This window comes from Crinia signifera, chromosome 3 (genome assembly GCF_055691185.1).
Source record: "Crinia signifera chromosome 3, ASM5569118v1, whole genome shotgun sequence".
Classification (NCBI taxonomy): Eukaryota; Metazoa; Chordata; class Amphibia; order Anura; family Myobatrachidae; genus Crinia; species Crinia signifera.
In genome coordinates this window covers 278842236-278859224 of record NC_139219.1, presented here as the reverse complement: position 1 = coordinate 278859224, position 16989 = coordinate 278842236, and the positions used below count along the sequence as shown (strand labels likewise).

Sequence of the window (16989 nt, the reverse complement as noted above, 5' to 3'; positions counted from 1 at the left end):
AATCCTGTGGCTTCCTCTTCTTCCTGTCACTCAGGAATGCTGCTGCGGCTCCTCTCCATTAACCCTGCACAGCCTGGCCTGATCTCAACTAAAGTGTACCCGGCGTATAAGACGACCCCCCCACTTGGAGGCATGTTTTACAGGGGAAAAAAGTCGTCTTATACGCCGGAAAATACGGTACTTCATTTTTTTTTCATGTATGACCAAATATTTTTTAAATGTGTATATTTTTTTTTTTATATATGAATATAAATAACGCTATTGTCACCTGCTAGGTGTTGGAATGGTTCAGCTGGGTGGACTGTGATTACGATCATTTGGTAAAAAAAGTACATTGATTTCTTTTACGATCCCCATGGCAGCCATAACACTGGGATATCCTCCCTTCTCCTAGTTCAGACAGAATGTTTTTCAGGGACCGCCCACCTTGGGTATAATAGCCTCCTCCTCCCTCTCCTCTGTGTCTTTTCTTTCTGTCTCCGTTAGTTAGACAGTACAGGGTATTTTATTTGTTTGAGAGGGTGCCTCAGAATCAGCCTCAGCTGATGGGTAGCTGCCCGGGAAGAAGAGGAGCTGAAAGGAGCGTGGACTGGGTCCTGCCGTACAGCTAAGTATACCTGCCTAGAAAACAGCTGCCAGCATAGCAACGCCGTTTGGTACCTGTAGTGTGCCGGCGCGCGCGCAGGTAGGAAGACGGCGGGGGTCTCTTGCGGGGTCCAGGCAGGAGCTGTGTCAGAGGCGCAGCGGCAGTAGGACTTATAGCAAACGCCGCAGGCAGAAGGGGCGGAAGCACGCTGATGCCGCACTTCCGCCCAGCGTGCTCACAGGTGCACGGGCTAGAACATCCCCCGGGTACTCGGCTGGATGTATTGGTTCCACATGGCTATGCGTTGAGCGGCCAGAGAGGAGAGCGCAGGGTTAAAGTGCGCTATTTAAACCTGTATTGCCAGCAGACTGTCACTCGTTTCAGGAGTCTGCTAGGCTGGTCAGAGATGGATCTACCTTCTTCCCCTAAGCCTGCTGATGCCCAATTGAGGTAACCCTGGTTTTATGGGCATTAGGTTGTTTATTTAAGCTTAGATAGTAATTATCCTTTTTATTATAGTGTGCCTTCTTCACCGGTGCCTAAAAAGAGGACTGCAAAGAAGAAGGTTGTTTCATGTACCTGCATGACCTGTGATATGCTATTCTCATCTGTGGACAAAGCCACAGTGTGTGGAAAATGCTTGCAAGCTCAGTCAAAAATCACTAAACAAGTGGAACAGACGGATGTATTAAAAAACTTGATGGAATGGATGAAAAATTAATTTGTATCCAAGGAAGAGTTTGTACAAAGTCAAAATCCTAAAAGATCCAGAGAGCAAGCAGACTTATCACAAGAAGTAGATGATTATCCAGCTGAAGTCGTAGAAAAAGAGGATTCTGAGGATGAACCTGGGGAAATTGAGGATTCCAGGTCATTTAATTTGGAGATAGTAGAGAATTTGCTAAAGAAGATTTACAAGGCAATGAACTTTAAGGAGCCAGTGGACACGGAGGAGGATAATCCACTGTTCCAAGACAAACCTAAAAAGAACAGGTGCTTCCCAGTACATAAGATGATTAGGGACTTGATAACCAAAGAGTGGTCTAACATTGATAAAAGAACAGGAACAAATAATAGATTAGAAAGAATGTATCCATATAAGGATGAGGAGCTCCTCAATTGGTGTCTGGTCCCTAAAGTGGATGGTGCGGTAGCCGAGATTGTATCCAAAACCACAATCCCAGTAGAAGATGGCGCAACGTTTAGGGATCCTATGGACAGAAAGATGGAGAACGCTTTACGCAAGATACATGCTACAGCTGCTACATCTCTCAAGGCGAGTGTGGCTACAGCTTCGGTGGTGAGAGCGCTTAGGCTGTGGTCGACTAACTTGCATACGGACGTTGAGGAGCGTATTTCAAAACAATACTTGATTAAGAGTGTGGAGATCATGCAAAAGGGCATATAATATTTATGCAAATCCTCTCAGTCTCATTGGCAGCAAAAACTATGGCAGCGGGCGTTTCGGCAAGGCGAGCCTTATGGCTGAAGCCATGGAGTGCGGACGCAGGGTCTAAGAATAGACTGATTACGCTCCCATTTGAAGGTACCTACTTGTTTGGGTCTAAACTGGACAGTATGATCCAGAAACTGTCTGGGGGGAAATCAACCAGGCTACCCCAAGACAAAAGAAATAAATTCCCTATTCCGAATGTCGGCAAACAGGGTTATAGAGATGCAAAGAGCTACAGGCCGGGGCGGCCGTTCTTCAGAAGAGGCAGCGCCAGTACATCCAGACAAACCTTCCGCCAGTCCTTTCGGAGAGGGGGAAGGTCATGACTATCCACTGAAGGTGGGAGCAAGATTATTGAGGTTTGCGGAGATCTGGAGAGAGACCATAAGGGACAGATGGGTCCTGGACATTGTCGACAACGGGTACAGGATAGAATTTATGAAGGTACCCTATTGCAACAGGTTCCTGGTCTCAAAGACTCCGAAAGACCTAAGACAGAGGAAAGAGCTACTATTGAAGATCCAGCAGTTGCTGGAAATAGAAGCTATAGAAACAGTACCAGAAACTCAAAGGAAGAAAGGGTTCTACTCGAACCTGTTTTTAGTGAAAAAGAGCACAGGTGGCTTGAGGACCATCTTGGATCTGAGGGACCTCAACACATGGGTAAAGACTCTGAAATTCCGCATGGAATGTGTGAGATCGATCATGATGGGGTTGAAGAAAGGCGAGTTCTTAGCGTCAATAGACTTGCGAGATGCCTACTACCATGTGCCAGTGTGTCATCGAGACAGGAGATTTCTCCGATTTTCGGTAATGGGGAATCACTTCCAATTTACATGCATTCCCTTTGGCCTCAAGACATCGCCCAGAGTATTCACGAAGGTGTTGGTAACCCTAATGGCGGAACTGAGACAACAGGAGATCCAGATCTGGCCATACCTGGACGACCTTCTGGTGACCGGAGAATCCAAGGAAAGGGTGCAAAAAGACATTGAGACAACCATCAATTTCCTTCAGAGACACGGATGGGTGGTCAATCTAGAGAAGAGCCAGCTGGTCCCGTGTCAAAAGATACAGTTTCTAGGTTTGAGAATAGACACCGGAAAGTTCACAGTAGCCTTATCAGTGGAGAGGTGCGTAAGAATCCATCACTTAGCAAAGTCACTGTTTCTAAAGAAGAGATCTCCTTTGTGTCAGGTGTTCCAGCTACTGGGCATGATGGCATCGTGCATCCAGATAATACCGTGGGCCCAATGGAGAATGAGAGCTCTCCAGTGGCAGTTTCTTCACTATTCAAGAGACAAAAACAGCGAAAGGCAACTTGTGTCCCTACACGACAAGACGAAGAGGTCACTGCTGTGGTGGACAAGGGGTCTGGAGGCAAAGTACACAAACCTGGAAAACCCGGAATACCTAATTCTGACAACAGACGCGAGTATGTTGGGCTGGGGTGCTCACCTTCAATCAAAGTCTGTTCAAGGAACCTGGTCGACAGAAGAGAGTCAGAGATCCTCCAATGTGAGGGAGTTACTGGCGGTCTGGAGATCGATAGAGAGGCTGTCCCAAGTCATTCAAGGTTCGCACCTGAGAATCATGTCAGACAACAAGACTGTAGTTTCATACTTAAACCACCAGGGGGGCACAAGAGCATGGAGACTGATGAAGGTCTCAGAGAAAATTCTGGCTTGGGCAGAGGCGAATCTTCAGTCAATATCAGCGGTATACATTCCAGGATCGGAAAATATACTAGCAGACTTCCTAAGTCGCAAGGAGGTGCTTCCCGGAGAATGGGAGTTAAGCAAGACAACATTCAACTCAATTGTGACAAGATTCGGTCTCCCAGAGATAGATCTCATGGCGACGTTTGGCAACAGAAAGGTGAAGAACTTCTGCTCCAAATTCTATCACCCACAAGCCCTAGCTATGGATGCTTTTTCGATAAAATGGAGATTCAGGCTGGGATACGTGTTTCCCCCCATACCAATGATAAGCAAGGTTCTGAAGAAAGTAGCAGAAGACAGGGTGGAGGTGATTATCGTCCTGCCGGACTGGCCCAGAAGACCGTGGTTCTCAAAGGTACTCAACATGAGGATACAAGAGCCATGGAGTATACCAGTACAGACCAACCTGCTGACGCAAGGGCCAATCTGTCATCCAGATCCAGCTATATTTTCCTTAAAGGTGTGGAAATTGAGCGGAAGGTTCTGAAGAGGTACAATCTATCCAACCAAGTAGTGGGGATGATTCTGGAAGCCAGGAAGAAAGTGTCATCGTTAGTCTACTATAAAACTTGGCTTAAATTCCTAAGCTGGGGAAGCTTTAAGGAAGAATTCCACGAAATACCAACTTCAAAAGTGCTACAGTTCCTGATGGACGGCTTCAAGATGGGCCTAGCAACAGCTACGATTAAGTCACAAATCTCAGCTCTAAGTATTCTTCTGGACCGTAGTCTGGCGGAGGAGAAGATGGTCAAGAGATTCTCTAGAGCCATGAGAAAGATGCGTCCACCTGCAAGATCTCTAGTAGCTCCCTGGGATTTGAACCTAGTATTACAAATTCTGGCTAAAGAACCGTTCGAACCTTTATCAGAAATTCCGATGAAGTTCCTGGTGTGGAAGGTGGTATTTCTCATTGCAGTAACGTCGGCAAGAAGGATTGGAGAACTGCAGGCCTTATGGATTGAAGAACCCTACTTAGTCATCTTCCCAGACAGGGTAGTTTTAAGAACAAACCCGAACTTCCTTCCAAAGGTGATATCTTCTTTCCACCTGAGCCAAGATATAATATTGCCGAGTTTCTTCCCAGAACCAGAGAATGAGGAGCAAGAGACTTTGCATATGCTAGACTTGGTGCGAGCTATATCCACGTACAAGGAGAGAACGGCCAGCATAAGGAAGACAAACCATTTATTCATTATTCCAGAGGGTCCGAGGAAAGGCTTATGTCCAGCCAAACAGACCATCTCTAGATGGGTCAGAGAAGTGATAATCTACGCCTATCAACATGAGGATAAAGTAGTACCTTCTATCATAAAGGCACACTCTACTAGGGCAATCTCAACGTCATGGGCTAAGAAGGCCAAAGCGTCGGTGAAGGACATTTGCCTTGCGGCAACATGGTCGTCGCCCCATACGTTCTCGAAGCATTATGCCCTGGATATAACAACTGCCCACTTTGGGAACCATGTGTTAAATGAAGCTCTGTCAGTGAAAGCTAACTGATGAGAGTAATAAATCTTAACTGCATATATCATGGTCTCCCTCCCATTTTTTTGTAAGCTTGGGTATGTCCCAGTGTTATGGCTGCCATGGGGATCGTAAAAGAAAAGTGCGAATTATAACTCACCGATAATTCCTTTTCTTGTTAGAGATCCCATGGCAGCCATCTAGATCCCTCCCAGATATATGTGTTTTTCAGAAACCGATGGAAACGGAGACAAACGAAAGACACAGAGGAGAGGGAGGAGGAGGCTATTATACCCAAGGTGGGCGGTCCCTGAAAAACATTCTGTCTGAACTAGGAGAAGGGAGGATATCCCAGTGTTATGGCTGCCATGGGATCTCTAACAAGAAAAGGAATTATCGGTGAGTTATAATTCGCACTTTTTCTGTTGCTATGAAAGTTTTTGGATGTGTCTTCTAAATTTTCTTATTGAAATAACATCACAGATGTTAATCTATTTATTGTCTAACTAATTTCAGTAGTTTAGGTGTTGTATTCCTTAATTTTCTAAAGCTGTAAATATTTTCATTGTAAATTCTTAACCAGATCCTCTGCTGAGGCCTGTGCCCAGGAATTACCCACTAGTCATTATTTCTGCCACCTTATATCCTTTGCTCGTCTGTAAGGTGGCATCTCTGCTCCATCTTGTAAGCTATTAAAGTAGTTTGTCCATGGTGTGGAAGTACAAGAAGAGGATTGGTCTTTTTTTGTTCTAAAACAATATATAGCTGTAACCAAACCCTTTAATGTTGTTTTTCCTATTATTAATTTGTTGTGAACACAAATTCAGAAGAATGTGTTGGAGCTGCATGTTATCTTAGTGCAGGCATGTCCAAACTATGGCCCTCCAGCTGTTGTGAAACAAATCCCGTCATGCCTTGCCACAGTTTTGCTATTAGTGAAGGCTAAAACTATGGCAAGGCATGCTGGTATGCGTAGTTTTACAACAGCTGGAGGGCCATAGTTCGGACATGCCTGTCTTAGTGGCTGAAATAGTTCCTGGGTCAGTAAAGCTTTACGCTGTGTCACTCTTAGGGCAGGTTATATTTCTAACAAAAATATTTCTGATTATCAGTCACTTGGGTGATACATATATCTAATAGTTTGCATGGTTCCAGTGTTAATGATTTTAACATACTGTACAGATCCCACAGTGCCACAAAAGATTTTAAGTAAGGGCAAAGTATTTTGCCTGCATGAAATAATAACTTTCTCCTTCCTACTTCATGGCAGCCTTACAATGGGTTAACCCCTTATCTCCCAGTTTGTACACAGGTAGTTTTTTCTCTATGAAGCTAGGATCCTACCCTTGCTCCTTCTCCTTCTGGTATATCTGCTCCCTCTCCCTGTATCCCCTCAGTCTTTTTCCTGTCTCCTTAGGAGTAGGTTAGGTAGATGTAGGTTTGTTATTTTTGTTACCTGGTCACCTGGCTGGTTATGCGGCTGTCTCTGGGCGGTGCAGGAATGGCGGTGTCTATATCCCGGTATTTGGGTCCTGGCCGGCGGCAGTGACTATTAACGTTCGGCCAGCATGCTGGTACAGTGGATACAGCAATGCTCCCGGCTGAGTAAAGCCGCATAGCGTCTTCCGGCTCAGAGCCATGACGCATTTCCACTTCCAGGTATGTGGACGGCGTGAATTCAAGCGGCGTGCGTTCCACTGCGCTTTCCCGCTTCGCCAGCTGGAGGAAGTCAGCTCTACTATTTGAAAGGGCTGTCCGATCAGTACTGTGGTGTGCTTACTACAATGGAGCAAGCCTGTTACCGAGCCGCCCGGGTAAGTCCTCATACTGAGGGCTGGTTACTTATCTTTTTCGCATGGACAAGTAGTATATTTTCTTCTGTTTTAGTGTGCCTTCTGCAAAGAAGAAGCCATTCAAGAAAAAATGTGTATCTAAACAGTGCCCTGCTTGTAACAACAGCTTTGTGTGGAGTTTAGAGGAATTATTTTGTGGAGACTGTACTAAAACCAAGTCTCCTTTACAAACTCCACCTGCTCAATTCTCTGAACTTCTGGAGTGGATGAAGAAGACTTTTGTGTCTAAGGATGATTTCTTTGCTAGCAGTAAAAGAAGTAGATCTCGGGCAAGCTTGGATCATGAATCAGAGGATATGCTTCCGATATTATCAGATGATGATGATGGTTCTTTTGGTTCCTCAGCTGAATCAGGGGAATTGATTGAGGATGGCAGTAGATTTAGTTTTAAAGAATTTGTACAAAACTTTGAATTATAAAGAAACTGCAAAGGAAGAGAGTAATACTCTCTTTGAAGACAGAGCAAGAAAGGGGATATATTTTCCTGTACATACGGTGGTGAAAGATATACTACTGAAAGAGTGGCAAAACACTGATAAATGTATTGGTAGCTTGAAAAGAGTGGACAAAATGTATCGTATAGAACATGAGGATTTTCTAAAATGGTGTAACCTTCCAAAAGTAGATGCGGCAGTTGCGGAGTTAACTACCAAAACCACCATTCCTTTATAGGATGGAGCATCCCTGAAAGACTCCATGGATCGCAAAATGTAAAGTGCCTTGAAGAGATTGCACATTTCCAGTGCAGTATCAATTAAATCTGGCGTGACGGTTGTGTCCGTGGCCAGGGCATTACGCCTATGGTGTGCATCCCTTCAGGAGCAATTAATGGATAAAGTTCCTAGAGAACAGATCTCAAAAAAATGTATTGGATTTTTCGGCTAAATCTATTACATCAGGTATTGTGGCTAGAGGAACCTTATGGCTTAGAGCAGAAAAATAGTTTGCCCAGGAGAATGGGAGCTACAGGACTATTCCATATGATAGTCCGCAGATTCAGAGTCCCGGATATAGACCTAATGGAGTCATACGCCAACAGAAAAGTGAATCATTACTTCTCCAGGTTCCAGATTCCAGGATCGTCCGGAATAGATGTGTTGACCCAAGTTTGGAACTTCAACCTGGCCTATGTTTTTCCACCATTCCCTCTAATATCCAATATCCCCCCCCCCCCTTTTTTTATTGAAAAAAATGCATCTAAGTTGCAATGCGTTGTGACTAGGACACATCTTAAAAACTCTACTGCTTAATTTGATATGCAGCACTTGTTATGGAGTCTGTATAATACAACGCCCGATGTAACCTGTATTGGGTAAATTTTAGCCTGCTAACTGTAGCACTTCATAAACCGATTCAGAGACCTTGCTGCACACAGATATACAACTGCAGCATTTCTACTGGGTGTCCTAGCCACACCGTAGCATTTTAAGCACAAAGATGCCCAGAGGTCTCTGGGCAAGATCTTGTGCAACATTAGGGGAGGCTTAGCACTACTTAAAACATCTCCCCCTTTACCTTTTTTAAAATGAGTCCTTTCTCCACTTTCTCTAATCCCTATCCAGCAGAGCTTGCATCACATAATTTACTAAAAATACGTTGCTTATATTGGTTTTCTTCATAACGCATATGCATAAGGTGCACCTCAGAGGGACCAGAGGGGCATCATGGGATGTGTCTCAAAGGCTGATTTTGACATTCTGCCTATGGGGACATTCTAGGTTGAATAATCACCATGGAGAGAATGGATAAATTCCACTGGCCAGACAAGTTCAATCATTCAAGAGCTGGTATCAAATGCAGGGGTTACAAAAGTACTGCTCAGACAGCAGGGCGCCTTCCTGCTTTACCACTCTCTCAATTGTATTCTACTTGGGGATTAAAGTTTATGCAAGACTGAGAAGAACTGAGGGAAGTGAACAGAATCCGAATCTCTACATTCCAGGCTTTGGTACCTTTTGCTAAACTATTAAGTCAGTTCAGATTCTGCCTACTTTCTTCCAGTTCAGGGCATACTGTGCTCCGTAGCACCCTGGGGTGCTTTGGGACACTTACAGGGGGTGCCTTGGGTTAGTGCTGGTCCCGGACCAATTCATATTATTTTTTTTTTTTTTAACAACTTTTTATTAAGTCAAAGCATCATTCCATAACAAAACATATTGCTGAACATTCAGGCATTTGATACAGATATAGAGCATTCAAGTACATGAGGTAAGATTGAGTTACATTTTAGACATAGGATTCCGCATTTTCAGAACATGTATACATGATGTCTATCTTGGCATAAAAAGGGAGCCCCTTATTCTAGGATTAGCGGAGGATCATTGAGTAACATTTGTTCTTCGTACCAGCGGGTATTCTGGAAACATTGACGAAGAGTTTGCTTGGTTGACATGGGCAGTGTTTCCATGTAACTGTTCCAGGTAGCAAAGAACTGTTTGGTACGTGAGTCCTTTTGAAGGGAGGCCTCCAACCAATCCATGTGGAAAATAAAGAACAATTTATCTTTGAACATTGCCAGGGCTGGGGGGGTGGTTTGGATCCACACTTGAAGGATCGTTTTGCGGGCAGCCGAGGAGATTGCCAGCATTAATTTTCTGATGGGTTTAGGGGCTCTAGTTTCCTCTGGTAGGATGCCAAATATGGCCCATTCCGGGGTGAATGGAGTGTAATTAACCAAGTGTTCGTTGGCAAAGTCACGGACATCTGTCCAAAACTTTTTAACTAACGGGCAGGCCCAAAAGCAGTGGTATAGGTCTGCGTGGGCGTTATTACATCTGGGGCATCCTGGGGAGTCCAGGATTTGCATCTGGTACCCTCGTGAGGGAGAAATGTATGATCTGTGGAATATGTTTAAGTACATTTCCGAGAATTTGGCCATTGGGAATGTCGTGATTGAGGTCTGTAGGGTCTTTAATAACGTGTCTGTTGTTAGGGAAGGGAAGTGTTCTAACCACTGGTTAAGGCCTGTGCGTTGTGACGTGTAATCCATGGGTTTTCAGAGGAATTTGTAGTAAGTGGAGATCGCTTTTTTGGGTAGGGGAGGAGCCAAGAGTACATTGTCAAGGTCATTATTCCAGTCTTTTTCCGGGATAAGTTTTGAGATTTTGTCGGCATATGATTGGGCTTGAATAAAATTTAAATTGAGGGTGGTTATAATTGGGTAATCTCTTGAGGCTTCCATGAAAGTGAATGGTTTGTGAGTGTGGGTGTCTATTAATTGTCCTACTCTATGCAGTCCTGCATTTTTCCAGCTCGTGAAGAGAGGTGGAGCATTACCATCATGAAACTGGGGGTTTCGTAAGAAAGGCAGGTGTATGGAGTGGTTTGGGTTCAATTTGAAAGTGTGGCGCAGGGTTAGCCATAATTTACGGACCGACATTAGGAGGGGATTGAGTTGTATTTCCGGAGGGATGTCTCTATCTTCTAGGTGTAAAAAGGCGGTTAGGGAGATATGGGGCAAGAAATTTTGTTCTAGGGTGGTGTTAGCATAGGTATGATTTATAAGTAGCCAATCTTTGAGGTATCTAAATACCGCCGCTTGATTGTATACCGTAATATCTGGGAAATTGATGCCGCCATTCCATTTGGGTTGGGTTAATTTTATCATTCCGATCCTTGCTCTCCCCTTGTTCCAAATGAAAGTTCGGAACAACTTCGTGATAGTGAGGGTATCGGGTTTGGTGAGTAGAAGGGGCAAAACTTGGATTTGATATAAGAGTTTAGGGAAGTATATCATTCGCAGGAGGTTCGCCCTTCCCAAGTAGGACAGCTGGAGGTGGCCCATTCTATTCAAGTCTCTGGCGAGATTTTTGATAGTTTTGCTTATATTAAAGGTATATAAGTTTTGTATATTTTTGGGGAGGGTTACGCCCAGATAGGTCAGGCGACCCTTGGCCCATCTCATGGGTAGCTGTGAGGCCCACTTGGGGCGCGTGAACCCCTGTTTTAAATATAGAATTTCTGACTTTTCCAGATTAATCTGGAAACCAGATAGACGACCTGTACTACGTAGTAGATCTAGAAGTGGGCGTAAAGAGGTTTTGGGGTTTGCTATGTAGATTAAGACGTCATCTGCGAATGCGGTTGTTTTAATTTCCATGTCGCCTACCCGTATTCCCTGTAGGGTGGGCCAGGATTCGATTAATCTGAGTATGGGGTCTAGGGAGAGGTTAAACAGGATCGGAGAGAGGGGGCAACCCTGCCTAGTCCCTCTGTGCATCTGGATGGGTGTATTTTTGGTTCCGTTAATAAGTAAAGAGGTGTTAGGGGTGTCATAGAAGAATTTAACCAAATTTATGAAATGAGGTCCAAAGGAGTAGGCTGATAGTGTTGAGAGTAAGAAGGGCCATGAGACGGTATCAAATGCTTTATGAGCATCTAGGCTCAATAACATGTGTGGGGCATTGGGTTGGAGATTGGATGTAATTACCGAGGCAATAGCAGTGCGGATACCCTTAACGGATTGTCGTCCCGCGACAAACCCCATTTGGGAAGGTGAGATGATTTCCGCAAAAAAGGATTGTATTCTAGTTGCCATAATTTTGGATAGGAGCTTAAAATCTACATTCAAAAGGGTAATGGGGCGATATGAGTCCAACTTTGTGGAGTCACGCCCGGGCTTGAGGATTAAGGTCGTGTATGCCGCATTAAATGTGGGATATGAGGGTTGGAACTTATGGATAGTCTGGAAGAGTTCTAACAATGCCGGGATGATGTCTGGTTGCAATATTTTGTAATATTCCCCGGAAAATCCGTCCGGCCCCGGGGATTTATTTGTCTGGAGGGACGAAATGGCTTGAGTCACTTCCTCAGCTGTGATATCTTTATCTAGCATTTCTATTTGGGATTGTGAGAGGGATGGTAGTCTAGAGTCTCTAAGTAGTTGGTCTATTTGCGTATAGTCCGGGGGGTCAGCCGAGTACAATGTAGTGTAAAAATTTTCGAATGCATTTACTATATCATGCGTCTTTGTTAGTAGTGGGGAGTCAGTAGTTTGTTTTATGGATGTGATGTGACTTCTGCGGTTGAAGGGTTTTGTTAGGTTTGCTAATAAACGTCCAGTGCGGTTTCCCCATCTATAATATCTATTCTTTGTGAAATCAAGGTGCCTTTGAGCTTGTGAAAGCAAGAAGTCTTCAAGAAGGTGTTTCGCCTGCTGGTAAGCTGTGTGGTTGTCATCTGAGGGGTTAGAGATGTAAGCGTTGAGGCAGGAGTTCATATTGGTATGAAGGGAATCGTATTGGGTTCTGGAGGCTTTGTTTCGTTTGGCCACATATGCTATTATGTGTCCCCTCATTACTGATTTTGCAGCTTCCCAAAATAACACTGGCGTGTCCCAATGTTCGATGTTGGTGTCTACGTAATCCAACCAGTGGTGTTTTAGGTATTGGCGAAAGTTTTCTGAGTGGAATAGGTAGGAGGGAAATTTCCAAGATCTGTGTAGCGGGTTCATAGTAGATATGTTGAGGGATATGTTTATGGGAGCGTGGTCAGAGATTAGAATGTCTCCTATGTTAGCTGAGGTAACAGAAGGGATAAGGTGGTCCGCTACTAGGAGAATGAGTGATGGACTCCCGAGTGGAATGTGTATGATTTGTCAGTAGGGTGGAATAGTCTCCATGCATCTGTCACGTGTGTTTGGGTCAGGAATGTGTTGAATGCTGTCCAAATGTTGGAAGAGGTAATTCGTGGGGGGGGGGGGGGGTAGTTTATCCAATGTGGGATCTTTGACTACATTAAAATCTCCTCCTATAATTAATGAGGAGTGTGATCGTTGTGCTAGTAGTTGGGAGATTTGGCAGAGGAAGTCTGAGGTCTGGGTGTTGGGGGCGTATATATTTAAGATAGTGTATGGCGAGTCCCCTATCCGGACATCTAATAACAGGAATCTGCCCTCGGGGTCTAAAATTGAGTCAGTAATGGAATAAACCAGTTTTTTGGAAAAAAAGTATGGCTACTCCTCTTGATTTGGTGACATAGGGGGCGGATATGCACTCTGCAATCCATGGTGCTCTGAGTGTTGAGTCCTCACCAGCCTTCCAGTGAGTCTCCTGTAATAGGGTGATATCTGGGTCGTGGTGTTTTATGTGGGTTATTATTCTCCTCCTTTTGATTGGAGAGTTCAAGCCGCACACATTCCAAGATAGTACGTTAATAGAGTGTGGGGGGGATGAGTATGGTAGGGTTGTGGGGATGTGCGGTGTCATCCTACTCCAGCCCTGGCAAAGATATTCGAACAGAAGTTAAACATACAAGACGGTCCTCCATCCCAGCGAGTGTGGGACCGTGTTTTGATAAATGGTAAACCCCCATATCAAGGAAGTCAGGCATGCCTGATGTAGCAATATTTTTCGGGTATTAATAACTAAAAGAACATAAGTTGTAGATAACATGTGAAGCTTTGACAACATTTTCCATTTTTTCCAAACCAAACTTTCCCGGTGTGTTCTGATTGGGGTATCAGAACCGACCGGGTGCGAACTATATAACAGTAACAATATACCTAACAGTGATAAACATAGGGAGAAACAATAAAGAACAGTGGTGTTTTGGATAGGTTCAGGTATTTAGGTATTCACCAGTGAGCCAGGAGAACCCGTTGATGGCATAAAGTGTGCTCTTGCGGCTTCAGGGTCGTCGAACAATAGGGTGCGTCCATTGTCCGTCACCCGTAGCTTAGCCGGGTATAATAAGGCGAATCTCCTATGGGAGTCCACCAAGAATTTACAAATTGGGGAGAATGCTTTACGTTTCTGGGCTACTGCCACAGAGAAATCTTGGAATATGAGCACACGGATGCCATCAATTGTAAGTTGTTCCATTTTCTTGTAAGCACGTAATACCATTTCTTTTGTTCTGAAATCAAGGTACCGTGCTATTACTGGTCTGGGGCGTGAGTTGGGGTCTGATTTTTCAGGTCCGATTCTATGTACTCGTTCTATGTGTGGGAAGTCAACTGCGTCCGATACATCTAGGGCTAGTAACAATTTGGAGGTAAGATAGTCTGACAGCATATTTGGTTTAACGCTTTCTGGGATGCCTATGAATCGGAGATTGTTCCTCCGATTTCTGTTTTCTAAATCCTCAATTTTGTCTTGGAGTTCTTGTATCATCATGGTTGAGGCGTCAGAGGAGGATTGTGCACTAGTGATAGCGTCTTCTGCGTCACTCACTCTTTGTTCAAGGTCGGCAATACGGGAGGTGTTAGATGCGACTTCCCTGACTGTAGTCTGGAAAGAGGCTTTGAATTCGTCTAGTTTTTTGTCAATGTGCGGCATCAGGACTGACAGTATTTCCTGAGCTGTAGATGAGAAGCCTGTTTGGTTATCTGAGGGGGAGTCATCGTCGGGTGGGGGGGTTCACATCCGTGGTGGATTGTGAGGAGTGGGGGGTTAAGGGTGTCTGTTTAACGGTTCTATTGCGGCCCATTCTAAGCTCGTCAAGCGATGAGGTAGGGCGTGAACGTGGCGGGGACAAGAATCTGTCCATTAACCAGATTAGGTATGGGGGGGGGGAAATAGGAAAGGCAGGGGGTGGGGTGGCACCTGGAGTATAGGGTTAGCCAATGATCAGGACAGGTGACTAGTGAAAGATTGTATTAACAATAGTTTGGGTGTACCGGGTGATGCACTTTTTCTTGGTTCACCTTGTCTCCTCCTTTTCTTAAATAATTAGGATCGGACAATAGGAGTCTAAAATAGAATCAGGCCCACTAGTGGAGGTCAGAAGCGAGAATGGTCAAATATCACCTTATCATATTATAGCAAGTGAGTGTTTCCCCCTACTGAGGGTTATGGTCTACATTATACCTATGCGGTAATCTATGATTGTTTAGTAATAGGCACTTTGTGCCTTGCACCCTGTGTTCTAAACCGCTATAGGTGGGCTAATACCCCAGCTCTCCTGAGGAGCAGAAGTAGGGCATAAATATACAAAGGTTATACAAAGCGCCAGGTTTTTTAGTAATTTTTAAAGTATGAAGTATAAGCTGCTGAATCAGGTAAACTGAGGTAGTTTCAGTTTTCGCCACAAGATGGCAGCATGTGCTTAACCCCTTCCCGACATTTGACGTACATTTACGTCATGGTCGGGAAGTACTTCCCGACACATGCCGTAAATGTACGTCATGACTTCTAACTGTCACCGCGTCTATAGACGCGGTGACAGTTTGGAGATGTCTGCTGTCCCTGACAGCAGACATCCCCCCTCGCCGCCCAGGGGGGGCAGGGGTGCCCCCCCGGTCGGCGATCGCTGCGATTGGCTGTTCAAAAGTGAACAGCCAATTGCAGCGTTTTCTGTGTTACCGGCGGCTAAGCCGCTCGGTAACACAGAGATCGGTGCTGTTAAGTACAGCACCGATCACCAGCCCACCCTCCCTCCCACCCGGCAGCACCCGGCAGCCTCCCTCCCACCTACCCGGCAGCCTCCCTCCCACCCGGCAGCCTCCTTCCCACCCAGCCAGCAGCCGCAGCGCCAGCCCCCTCCCACCCCCCCCGCCAGCCGCAGCACAGCAGCATAAATATGAATAATAAGGGAAATGGGATGAAATATATATATATATATATATATATATATAGTGATCGGTGCTGTTAAGTACAGCACCGATCGCCAGCCCCCCCCCCCCTCCCACCCGGCAGCCCCCCCTCCCACCCACCCGGCTGCCGCAGCGCCAGCACCCCTCCCACCCCCCCACCAGCCGCAGCGCCAGCCCCCCTCCCAAAGCTGGTGAGCAAAATGGGGTCACATGTGGGGGGGTTCCACTGTATTGGTGCTTCGGGGGTCTTGCTAATGCGACATAGCACCCACCATTCATTCCACCACCAAATATCACTCCTTCCCTTCTGAGTCCTGCCATGCACCCAAATGGTATTTTTTGGTCACATATGAGGCATTGCCGTACTCGGGAGAAATTGGGGCACAGATTTTGGGGTGCTTTGTCTCCTTCATTCCTTGCGAAAATGAAAAATTTTGAGCCAGATCTGCATTTTTGTGTAAAAATTTTTTTACACAAAAATGCAGATCTGGCTCAAAATTTTTCATTTTCGCAAGGAATGAAGGAGACAAAGCACCCCAAAATCTGTGCCCCAATTTCTCCCGAGTATGGCAATGCCTCACATGTGACCAAAAAATACCAGTTGGGTGCATGGCAGGACTCAGAAGGGAAGGAGTGATATTTGGATTTTGCAGCACAGATTCTGGTTGAATGACCCCTGAAGCACCCATACAGTGGAACCCCCCCACAAGTGACCCCATTTTGCAAACTACACCCTTCAGGGAATTCATCAGGGGGTATAGTGTATATTTCAAACCCCCAGGGGTTTCACCAATTTTGATACAACTGAGCTGTGAAAATGAAAAATTAAATTTTTTCATTTTCACAGCCCAGTTGTATCAAAATTGGTGAAACCCCTGGGGGTTTGAAATGTACACTATACCCCTAAATGAATTCCCTGAAGGGTGTAGTTTGCAAAATGGGGTCACTTGTGGGGGGGTTCCTAAATTTTAGCATCTTATGGTGCCTAGAAACCTACATGGTGCCTAAAAAATAATCTCATAAAAAGGAGGCTCCAAAATCAAGTAGGTGCTCCTTCTATTATGAAGCCTGTGGTTTGGTCAACGTGCACACTAGGGCCACATATAGGATATTTTTGAAAACAAAAGAATTGGGGGAATCAATTTTTAGTCACATTTCTCTAGTAAAATCTACTGTGTTCCTTAGAAAAATGTATTAAAATTGCAAATCTGCAAAAAAATTGAAATTTTGAAATTTCACCTACACTTTGTTTTAATTCCTGTGAAACACCTAAAGGGTTAACAAACTTCCAAAATGCTGTTTTGAATACTGTGAGGGGTGCAGTTTTTGAAATGGCATCATTTATGGGGGTGTCTCACATACAAGTCCCTCAAAGTCAC

At 44.9% G+C, this 16989-nt stretch overlaps 1 protein-coding gene across 5 annotated transcripts in view; it reads left to right on the top strand.

Annotated features, from left to right (window-relative positions):
• Window positions 1-16989, top strand: part of PASK (PAS domain containing serine/threonine kinase) — a 68467-nt gene that overhangs the window by 14165 nt on the left and 37313 nt on the right. The window lies entirely within an intron of this gene.